This window comes from Lepisosteus platostomus, chromosome 15, assembly GCF_059453375.1.
Source record: "Lepisosteus platostomus isolate fLepPlt1 chromosome 15, fLepPlt1.hap1, whole genome shotgun sequence".
Lineage (NCBI taxonomy): Eukaryota > Metazoa > Chordata > Actinopteri > Semionotiformes > Lepisosteidae > Lepisosteus > Lepisosteus platostomus.
In genome coordinates, this window is record NC_142625.1 from 15,442,376 (window position 1) to 15,454,889 (window position 12,514).

Sequence of the window (12,514 nt, forward strand, 5' to 3'; positions counted from 1 at the left end):
GTGGATACTTCACGTGAATAGGTACACCATGGCCTTGAAGGAATTTACTACAGGGGCTTGCTACACAGTATCTCTCTGCTGAATACAATAGAAACCACTGTTAACTTAATAAAGATTAAACATTAGCTGTATCAGATTAATCTTTTAAAGAGCAATTCTGTGCAATTGTGCCCTTCATTGGCTGTTCATACTTTAAGTGTTATGTGTAAAATGTCTTTTTTGAAATAGCTTTATAAACTTACCTGTCCACAAAAGTGCAAATTGTTCTTCTATTTCTACGTGAGCTACTCTTAAACTTTAAATCTAGCAAAACTGACTTACAGTATACTTTAGTGGGATTGCCCACCAAAACACTGGAAGTGTACACAATACGCGTGTGTTATACTACATTGCAACCTCAACTTCCCTTTTCAGATTTCTTGAAGTGTTCAGGATCTATTCTAACATTTGGTGAGCAGTTCTGCAAAGAATGCCTGTGCATCCATTTTACTTCTAAAAACAAAATCGTACACTGCACCCACAAGACCAGGCATGGCATGCCAATGGCCATAGGTTAGCATTCAACACCAGGTGGTGCTACATTGCTATTCCAATGAAGCAATAGTAAGGCTGGATGTAGTGTATAATAAGACAAAATAAATGAGCACTTCTACTTGCATTAGTCTTCTTTAAGAGGAAACCACTTCAACTGATGTTTCCTTTTTTTTTCTAAACACTATTAGAGGAAAAGAGTCACTTTACTGCATTATGGTTTTGTTTTTCCTCACTGAGAAGCCATTTCATAACAACGCAGGAAACCGCAAAAAAAGAGCCCGTCTGAGTTTTTAGTCTCTAATAAACCGCATTCATCCCAACAAACCAAGGCTTTTCTAACCAATTTCATTAGCCAACTAAGGAAACCAGAGGTAGGTCAGATACAGGACAATATACTTTGCTTTTAATTAGTTTGTTCCCCTTAATTCTCATTACCGTCGTGGTGAAATATCTTACCACGCAAAAGATATTTAGCATCCGAGAAATCAATAGTCCATTAGACTCCATTGTGCAAGTGTACCAGGTGCCTTTTCTGTTTGTATTTGCTTGGTTCAGTGTTGTTTTAACAACTACAGAAAATCCAGCTTCCGAATCCGTAAGTAACCCATCATACAGCTGCCGATGATATACTGATTGCCACACATTACATCACTTGTTTTCCCCATCTTCTGTACTATGTCAAAGTAAAAACAGACAGACAACTGTAGCCTTCCAAACCTTCTTTTGTCAAAAGAAGAAACTGCTACACTCCAGTTTAATTAGGATCTTCTGAGATTGTGTTAAAATAATCAGTTCACTTTCAGCGAATCAGCTTGACAGTTTAACAGAGGTGTTACACGACTTTTATGAAGCCTGCGGCCATAACAGTGGTGAGATTTTGAAACTGCAGTTGAGGTGGGGTGATGATGAAATGGAACAATTGGCTCACTAATATCAGGATGGTAATTGGCCAGCAATGATGAGAAAGGCTAAAAGCTGGGGTTCCATCGCCTTGCACAGTAAATGAGGTTCAATCACAGCTCTATTCCAGTTCATTGAGAAGATAATCATTCGCTTGACCTGTGATCCTGCCTGCTTCTGAAATTTAACGATTCAATAGAAGTATCTTTTCTATTTTTTGACTAATCTGTGATACAGGCCTGACCCCTGGCCGCCCGAGAGGTTACGATCGATTTGGTCGGCGATTAAAGACACTGCAGTTATCTGACAAAACTCACCAAGGTCAAAGCAAACATCTTCTCATCGTTCTTCAGCTGGAACCTTTCCCTGACCTCATTCATGAGCTGAATACAGCTACCAGCACAAATCTTAGACGTGCCTTCTTCCGACATCAACTCACTGAAAATACATATGTGGAAAATACAGTAAACGAGATGGTTAAGCCCATCCCTACCAATTAATTCTAATTTACTCATCTTTTACAGGACATTGGCATATTCATACATTGCGTTTTTCTAACCGATACGAGAAAGAGGTATATTTGCAAGAAGGCAGACTATTTGACTGTAAAAGATGTTTACAATACTGATTACTATTAAAAATGGCCATAACTGTGCATGCTACATCGCTCAGCATTCAAAAATAAAAAATACTTTTGGAGCGCAAGAGCAGGAACAAATTGGTCTTTTGTGATGGGAACCTGCTGGGGGTCTTTCAGTTGCCCTTTTTCCTCACAAACCTTCACAAGTGGTTTCATTATCTCTCCATTTGGACTTGATGAGGTTCATTATAACAGTTGGAGATGCCCACTGTGAAACCCTCAGCCCATTTACCGGTTCAGGCATTGAGTCTCCAGCTCTTAAATCTCAGACATAATGAGCCTTCAGTGCCAGAAAGAAGAACTTCCCCCTTTTTCTTCACTTAAAAGAAAGCTTAAAAATTAGTGTACATCATCTCCTTTAGATTGTTGGGGCGATAGCAGTTCACTGTGAATAACACCACTCACAAGTTATATATGGGAAATATTTGAGTGTTTAGTCATAGTAAATTTGTCTTAATCTGTTTAGATAAGGCACAGCCCCCTGGCCATGAGATTAGAAAGCTGGGACCTCGAACTTGAGAGGTTTGAACCAAGGGGCTGCTTGGTACAGGTAGAATTGGGATACAAAAGACAGATATGAAGGACTGAAAGGGCTTACAGGTACTGTGTGTACTGTGCAGTTTTTTAACTTGAGAAAACAATGTCAGGAGTAATTACGATTTGGGACAGCTGAGACCAGCTGAATTTGGCTGCCGTTATCCCTCTTGAACTTTTGTTGTAAACATTTTGACAGCTGATCCTGAAGATCTTGTCAAGAAGGATCTTTCTTGAAGGATCATGGAAGCGTTTTCAACAACATGGTAGAGTTTGCTCCACAACTGCGTGTGCAAAGGAGATCCTCTTTTGTTTTTGTACTCCTAAATATAATTTTTAATTTCAGCCTGCACCTTTGCAACCCAGAATCCCCCAAAAAGTTATTCCACCAATGTTATTGGATACTTGGTTATTTATTTTAGAAAAATGTCTTATATGCTCATTTTGTATACTATCAGCACAGAATTATGTTTAACATGGATTATTGAAGTAATGTTAATGAAAACCAGGGAGAGATTAGTACTCATACATCCACTCCATGCACTTTCCAGTATTTCAAACCCAACTGCATGGGCAATAACAGTTTGCTTGAAAATGCTGGTTCCTGTTCTGGTGCTTAAGAAAAGGTGGAAATTCCAGAATTACATTTGCATTGATGCATTTGAAATGGGGGCCTCGGAGCTCAGGGTTAAAATTAGCTGGCAAATCTCCGACATCGGAGATGTACTGCAGAGAAAACCTGGCTGATGGATGAGACAAGACGGCCACATTACTGAGCAGCCTAGCAGACGAAGATCCTGTTGAAAAATGCATTTGCACCTGGAGAAAGTCAAACCAAATTATGCAAGATCTCTGTGCTACTGTACATTTGAATTGCATGGTTTCAAGATGAGTTGTGCAGCAATTATTTGTTAAACATTTGTCAGCACCCCAGACAGCTTATCACCTCTGTTTCAGGAGAAAATAAAATGTACTGTTTAAAAAAATATGAATGAATTTTCATTCTTATTTTTCAGGCATACTCAATAGCAAAGTTTCAATTCTTAAATGAAAATCCGAGTATAAACAAAAACCAATTTTAAGAATGTCACACACACCAGCTATAGCACAGCTCCAGATATATAGTACATATACAGCTGAAAGCAGTTAAACAGTTGTGACTTCAAACAATAGTGTAATTCTATGTCATCATCCACATGTTAAACCAACAGATTATAGAATGAACTACAGATTTCAAGTCTGAAATGGTTTTAATGCGAAAAAATATATTAAGCAACATACTTTACTGAGTCTAGAATCTAGACTCTAATTTATGGTCTTAGTATGCAGCTACAATATTTTTACATTTACTTTTTATCTACTTGGTTAGTATCCCCTCAAGTATTTTCAGTCAAAAATAAATACACTGACACTTTCACCTACAGCTTTCATTTTCAAATACATCATTTCCTAATTTCTTCTATGAAAATGTTTCACATAAATCATTACAAAGTGTTTTGGTTTTAAATGTTCTACCCAAGGCAAAGGTTTTTCAAATACATTTTACATACTATAAACAGAAAAACAGAGGTTAAGAAAATGTAACTGAAGATTTGAAGTTAAAAACAAGGTATTACAAAAGGTGTGCCTATTGAATTTGGAACAGCAGACTGAAAAAAAAAGATTAGGGTGAGGTGATCATGTATTTCAGTCGAAGGCTTTCTAAAGATTTATGCCATACTAGGTAACAAACTGGACAGATAATCAATATCGAGCTCATTGTAACATACCTGCTGTATATATAACCCTAGACTGAGATGTATTAGTATGGATTTTTGTTCAGACCCTGGATATAAAGTAATCACTGCACATACCTCACCCCTGCTATTTATACACTTTATTAATTCTAAATAAGGTTTTGTAGCAAATCTCCTTAAGTGGAATAATGGTAGTCAATATACAAAGCAGAATGCGCTGAAGATCGGAACTCCAAAAAATAGGAATTACTGTTAAGAAGGGTGGAAGAGAAACACCTGCACTACTTCTAACAAAGGTGACAATTAAGTGAATGCTTCGGCCATTTGTGTGCATGTGTGTTACTGTACATTAGCAAATTTTCCCCTTGCATGTATTCTGTTGGAAAAGATACTGCATATGAATGGCCTAACAACCACAACTGTTGTTGTGGAATATTGTTTCCATTTGAGAGAGGGGGGGTGTGCGTGTTGGTGTTAGCGGAGATTAAATGAAATTAATAAACTAGAATTCAAGATTACTACTGAGGTCCTTGAACATTGCTACAAAGAAGAGCAGCAAGTATCAGTTTTGAAAGTTCCTCAGCTTTATAGAGAAGAAGTTTAAAGAAAGAGTACGAGTCTCAGTTGCAGTCATGGTTTAAGTTATGTTCGCTGAAGGACTCTGGTGGCATGTGTGTGGGAGGCTGTGCTTCCTCCATTTCTCTACTTGTTCAGCCTGTTATTAAAAGGGACGTCTCAGAGAGGAAGGTCCTCATAAGGCCTAGACAATATGATTATCAACCTCCATCTTCGTGTCTTGTATGAAAGACACTATTCCACCACCAGGGGCGTTTCACATCAAACTGCACTCACCATTTCATTAGCAAAAATGAAAACTCTCACCCAAAACAATCCAACATGACTCCTTCCCTCCTGCCTTTAAGATCGCAGTCCTCATGAGAGCTTAAAAATGGGAGAAATACAGAGAGACTTAGAGCAGGAGAAAAGCCCTGCTACCATTTGCTCACAGTCCATTTCTTTCAATTTAGATCGTAATTAGACTTGATGATGATCAATTCATTTTTCCATTTTCAAAGTTGACTTCAGTATCCTCTCATCTTTCAAATCTTCAGTTAAGTTTTGATGATGTTACTATTAGGGAAAAACTGCATTACATTCTGCTGCAGTCAAACAAATACAATTTAAGAGCATAACCACAACTGTTTGGTGAGACTAAGAAGTGTACTGCAATAAATACCTCACTTGAGTCAGTTGTTTTTAACATTACTCAGAGCTCTCCATGAAAATCTTAATTGACAGTCTGATTGACTGATCACTGTCACTTTGTCTCTCTTAATGGGTATAGGTCTGAAATTGGTCTTAAGTCTGGTGTTCCTCAGGGCTCAATACTGGGCCCCTCACTCTTCAGCATTTACATTTTTCCACTTGGTCTTTTTTTAAGATCACATGGCCTCAGCTATCATTTATATGCAGATGATACTCAAATATACATCCATTCCAAACCTGACACTGATGTGGCTGTCTCAATTCTATCTAATTGCATCTCCGACATAAAAACTTGGATGACTCAATTGCATCTTAACTGTGACAAGACTGAAGTCATGCTTATTGGCACCCCCCATCAACTTTGTAAAGCCAGTCCTGTAACCCTGTCTGTAGATGGTTATCTGTAAATTGAAAAACCTTGGAGTGATATTAGATTCTGTCTTAATATTTGACCCACACGTGCAGCATATTGTCAAAACATCTTTTTTCCACCTCAGAAATATCGCTAGACTACACCCTATGCTATCACTAACCATGGCCAAAAAGCTGATTGCCACATTTGTGTTGTCTCAAATTGACTATTGTAATGCTCTACTCGCATGGTATCTAAATCTACCTCGAACAACTGCAATTTGTCCAAAATTCAGCAGCCAGAAACCTGACCAGGTCTAGTGCAAGTGACCACATTACTCCTATCCTGGAGTCTTTGCACTGGCTTCCTGTCAAATTTCATGTAGACTTTAAAATCCTCATGCTCACCTATAAGGCTCTGCATGGCTAGGCACCTCAGTACCTGTCTGAGCTATTATCACCCTACTCCCCACCTCACAACCTTTACTCTTCTAATTCTGGTCTCCTAACTGTCCCCCCAAGCCCATCTACACTCTATGGGTGACAGGGCCTTCTCCTGTTATGCCCCCAAGCTCTGGAACTCTCTCCTCAAGGATATCAGAGAGTCACTTTCTCTAAACTCCTTCAAATCCAAACTCAAAACCTTCTTCTGTATTCTTCTGTTGTCATTCTGTAAAGTGCTTTGAAAAGGCAGCTTTAAAGGTGCTATATAAAATAAAGTTTATTATCATTGAGGACAGTTTCATTGACCAAACCTATCCCAAAGAAAAAAAATGACTACTGTTTGCTTCATGTTTATATATTCTAAAAAGCAAAAGGTGCCTCAATTCCAACCAAGATAGTCAAAGGAACCAACAACTACACAACATACAGTACTACACATTTAGTAATTCAGTGCACTTTTCTTTCCATAGTACTTAATTTCCATCTGGTTATTTGAATAAGAGTATGCAGGCTTGCTCTGTTGTTAAATTGTGTTTATCTGTTGTTGAAGTGTAAAGCTGTCTGCCATGTGCTGTATGCACATATTGTAAACGTGTTGTGATCTACAGTATGCGTGTCGTGGATTCTGGTAGAAAGGCAAACTGTGCCCGTAAGCACTATAATATTTCATATAGGCAATCAATTAAATCAATACCACACTCTAATAAGAATTCATTTAGAAAACTGCTTTCTGGTTTGGATCCCGCCCCATCAAAAGGATGTTACAAGACTAGAAACAGCTCGGAGAGAAGCAACAAGAAAGACACTTGAGCAGGAGAGATATACTGTAGACACGGTCAATCCATTGGTAAAACAAAGACACAGGACATTCAGGAGAGAGGCGTTCACAGACCACACTGGCTTTGGATCACATTTCCTTTATTGAATCACTTTAGCTTCAAAGTTGTTTCTTGAGCGATCTCTGAATGCTGAGCGATACAATTACATCTCTAGAAAGTGCTAATTTGGGGCATAAGACACAGGGGCAAAAGCACAGACCTACAGTACACAACTGTCATCGACTCTACCTAACACAATGTTCCCTAAACCATCATCCTTTTTTTTAAAAAAAGGAGTCTGTTTTTGGGATTAAATGGCAGATCTAAGAAATGTGTTATTATATGAACCATTGCTTACAATCAACAAATCGGTCATTTTTCACTGTGCATCTTTCTCTTCGTTATTCCTGGTTGACTTCAGCAATTCTATATGATGCATAATTCTGAAACTTTTGCATTCCCTTGGAGACTCACAGTTAGGCAGCAAGTTAGCACTGTTGTCTTGGAGCTCTTGGGTTGTTTTTCAGCCTGTGGTGCCTTTGCATGTCCTCTCGCTTGCTTGCATGGGAAGAAAACGGAGCACCTATTCAAAACCCACCTTCCAAAAACCTGCTGAACATGCTGGCTAAGTTAGTGTGCTCCTCTGACACTTGTGTGGCTCTTGCCTTGCACCTTGTATCTCTGAATCTGCTCTGAGTTGTTCCGATCACTGGGAATATGGATCTTTCCAACAGCAGATGTATTCCTTTGATTCTTTAGGCAAACAGAGACCCCAGCACTAACAGACAATTATTTGAGGGTGGCATGGAGATGTACAGTAGTGGTTAGCATTGCTGTCTTGCAGCTCTTGGGCCCTGGGTTCATTTTCAGATCTTGGCCGTTCTCCCTGTGTTCGGGTGGGTTTCCTTCCACAGTCCAAAAACATACTGGTAGGATATTTGGCTTCTGGGAAAATTGGCCCAGACCAGTGTCAGCCCTGTGACGGATTGGCGTCCTGTCCAGGTTATGACCCGTCTTGTACCCGCTGCTTGTCGGAGTGGGCTCCTGTTCCCCCATGAGACTGAACTGGATAAAGCAGTTAGAAAATGAGTGGGTGGAGGGGATAGTTAATGGAGGATCTTAATAAACACGTAAAAGAAAACAGAAAAGCTACTGTACACAGGAGGCGTGATGTGTTAGAAAAATCCATTCTGAAAATAAACTCGCCCGGTGTAATTAAGATAGGGACCTATTTAGATCCTACAGGAATTCATTTTTTGCTGCTGTCTGCATCACGATGGGACGACTCGGGGCCTACAGTTTTAATAGAAAATAGAAATTCAGTGTCCTTTACTTAGCACTAAATCAGAGACAGTACACAGCAATGAATATGCATTGCATAAAATTGACGTGCACCTTCCACTGCATAGACTGCAGCCCATTAGACTAATTCACAGGCAGAAGAGAACAGACATATCCCGTATGCATTTAATTTAATTTATATCATAACACCCACACTGCAGTCTTGATGCACTGCAGAATATCCCTTCATCATTTCAAGGAAAAAATATGATTGCTCTTCCAAAGTGTTGAAGAATCTGGAACAGGCAATACATACTATGATTGGTCAATGTGGTATAAAAGTGAAAACTGGGTCAATTTGATTAGTAAACTATATTACACTAACAAAAATTTGAAGCCGGTATTACCAAGATATAATTGTAAAATAATCTTACTCTTGTGCCATAGTCACACAAAACATTTCCTGTATATTTCAGTTTAGGAGCATAATTTACCATCAGTAAATACCCACTTATTTCCAAACAAGGTAAATTACATATCAAAAGTTTATCTGTTGCTAGTTTCTTAGGCAATTTTAAAAATAGCAAAACCTTTTCTTTTTCTACCATAATTGCAGAAATTCTCACAGTTCTACCTTTCTCTCCATTTAAACCTTAAATTCAGGCCTCATTTTGATGAGAAAAAAAGCTGACAACACAAGTCTGACACTGCTGCATTAGTTCTGCGTTTAAAAAAAATGCTATAGAGTGGATCACTAAGGACTAATTTGCCTGTTAAAAACTGTAATTATACATATTTGAAGAGCTGACTTGTTTGTTTTTAACAGGCAAAGCAAAGGTATGCATGCAATATTAAAATTACCATCTCTGACGGACTCTAGGCTTGTCATTCTTGAACTTGTTATGGAGGGTGTACAATAATTCTATTCCCTCAGCCCCCAGAGCAATCTCAGAATGCCTTTAGCAGAACGTTAAATAATGCAGAATTATAATTGTCAAATTAACAAGCAGATGATAGTCTTGCCACTTGTCAAGTGCACCAAAAGTTATAAACACTTATTCAATGCCTTTGGCAAGCATTAGTGCACTGTTCAAATGAGTTCAAATACAAGATTTTCATTATAAGGACAGAGAACCCAATGAGATGTCAGTGTTTATTTTCGCAATTCAGTCGCTCATGATGCGATACAGAGAACAGTGTTTAAAGTAATTTCATGGTTACTTGTTAGTTTCAATAGTGAAACACAAAACAGTCTTGCTTAAGGCTGAACCGAGATCGGTAGCATTTCTAATATTTATTCTTTGCACTTAATGCAATTTCTGTGACCTGAGAGCTTACAACTTGCCATATTTCAATTGCAACCATGCCTGTCTTCATTATTATGATGTTGCTCTGTAATATAGACATTCTTCTTTGTTATTATTTCATATTTGTTTATAATGTAATCTAGTAGTGGCAACATTGTTTTGTTTTCAAGATACATTACTTTATAAAATCCGATTTACATTTTTCACCCTATCCTCTTATAAACTGCAATTGAAGCACAAATATAATTATATTTTGTATTGTGCCTTACACATAGTAGCATTTTATGTAGAAAAAAGCCTTACATGGAACAGTGTGGGATGTAATTTCCTACTAAAATTGTGAAAAAACAAAAGTTGAACATTAACGGTAGTCCCCAACAAGCTCAACTTACTTTTTTCTTTTCTTTTTTTTTTTTACAGGGGGAGTTGAGGACTACTTCATACTTCGACCCTGAGAGGAATACAGTATGAAAAGCATTTGCAGAAACATCTAGGAACAATGCAGGTTTCTTTACTCCATTAAAGAGCAACACATTCGACTTCCTCAGGATGTACTCCAACGTGATACAAGCGAGTGATCTGAAGAGGCATCCATTTCAAACAGCAGTGGCTTGATCAGGCAAGCACACTCGGGTACTGCTGTAACGCTGAAGCCTTGCTTTTGAAATGCCCTACATTTGGGAAGTAAGCACTTCAGAATCATCAATTAGAGTAAGAACGAAGAGGCACTCTGAGAACGGAATGTACACATGCAAGATGGGCATGCAGAAGGAGATGTGCAGCTGCCTTAATTATAATGACAGAAACCGGCCTCTTGAAGAAAAAGCCTTTCGATTCTAGCTAGAGGATGTATCAGCAGTAGCCTGATTGTGTCAGCCCTGAAGTGGCATCTGGACTCTGGGTGCTCATGGACCTATTTGTTCAGTTTCCTAGCAAACTCATGATTAGCAGTCCAGCAGTCATTTTAATGGATGTTACACAACACTTCCCTATGGGAGGCCTGTACTTAAATTACTAGTTACAGAATTTCCAGCGTAGGCTGACCTACAAGTACTGAATTAACACAGGGCAGCTACAGCTTCCACTGCACATCTACTTCGAATTTTCTGAGTTAGAAGACAGCCCCACACGTGGGATATTTCTCCACAAGACACGTTGCCTTTCTGCTTTATCTGCAAGAGGTGGACTTGCAAAGCCTGTTGCGAGTTTGGAGTCCTATCGTTTCACTCTTAAGACACCCTGTTGTGCATAACGTCTGTGAATTACAAAGCAAGCTCTGTTGATGGCTTCCAATATTTGGCAGGCAACCCTTAGCAATAATGAGGAAAGCTAAACTTCAACAAAGAATTTAAATCAGTCTTTCTAAATATCTGACAACACAATACTTATGCACAGTAGTTAACAACAACTTTCCCGAAGCTAGGCTCTGCAAGAATAGTGTTCCACATTAGGTTATCGAAACTGCTGGCAAGCAATTCAAATGAGTATTAAAGGAACCATAGCCAGCATTTCTATCTTTATTGCTTCTGCAAATGTCGTCTTAGAAAGATGCAATGTTTCTGAAAGAAGCAACCCTGTATTTGTAGGTGTTCGGTTTTGATAAGGAACATAATAGCTAGAGCTTTCTTGCCAGAACTCCTTTTTTAAAAGCTTTTTTGGCTTGCTTTACTTTTTCAGGGCCCCTCACCAAAAATTGGGAGCAGTAACCTGGCACGGCCAAGTGCAAGTCTCTCGAGATGCATTAAACCAGAGAGTGGGCTGCCACCAGCATTTATATGCTCAATCTGCAGATGACATCAAAACTGAAATAAAGCTCTCAAGAATGCATCCAAATAGAAACTGCAATCTTACAGTTTTTAAGCTAGGACCCCCATTGTTATATCATTTCAAGGTAGAACCGACAACCCTCAGCCTTCCGAAATTTGTTTTCACATTGAAACAGGTAGAGGTTCATTTTACACAGAAAAACAGAAAGAGAGTCAAACAAAACGTTGAGCTCTTCATCCAAACCTCTATTTCAGCATCTGTTGAAATTTATCCAAACACGTTCCATCTTAGCAAGCAACAGAAAGTGAGCAGAGAGATGGACAAGAACAGGTACAGTATGAAACACTGAAATGAGGAAGATGCATCTGTCTGCAGGCTACATGTTGTACAGCAGGTGCTGAATTGTGAAGGTTGATGGGCAGTCATTTCCAAAATAGGGCCCAATCTGAGTTTGGAGCAAGTATTGTCAGCTATTTGGATGGACAAATTGAAATTATTGACTGTATACCAGAGAGCATTGGTAAGCAATGGCAAGGGTAGTGGTAACTGCAGAAAAAAAAAAGATTTCTGATCAAATCTCAAATAAATAAATCCAGATTCTGATGTTTCTTTGTCTCTAATCGCCTTGATATCAAAGTGTTCTCGGTGAAGCCTGTTTTTTTTTTAAAAAGAAAATGGAAAAACAAACTTACCGTGTGGTCAATTGCTCTGTTCTCCAGGAGGACAAAATCTGGACCTCTTCAAGTATGAAATTGTGACTTGTAGGTTGTCAAGATGTTTTTTTTCCACTTCAGAGTGTTATTAATCCATGTGGCACAAACAGCAAACAATAAAACAAGCACACCTGTGCAATGACCTTCACTGAAAATGATGATATTCGATGAGAAAAAGAAGCAAGTTCTCCTTCTTAGGCTTCATGCTTATGAATCCTTTCCA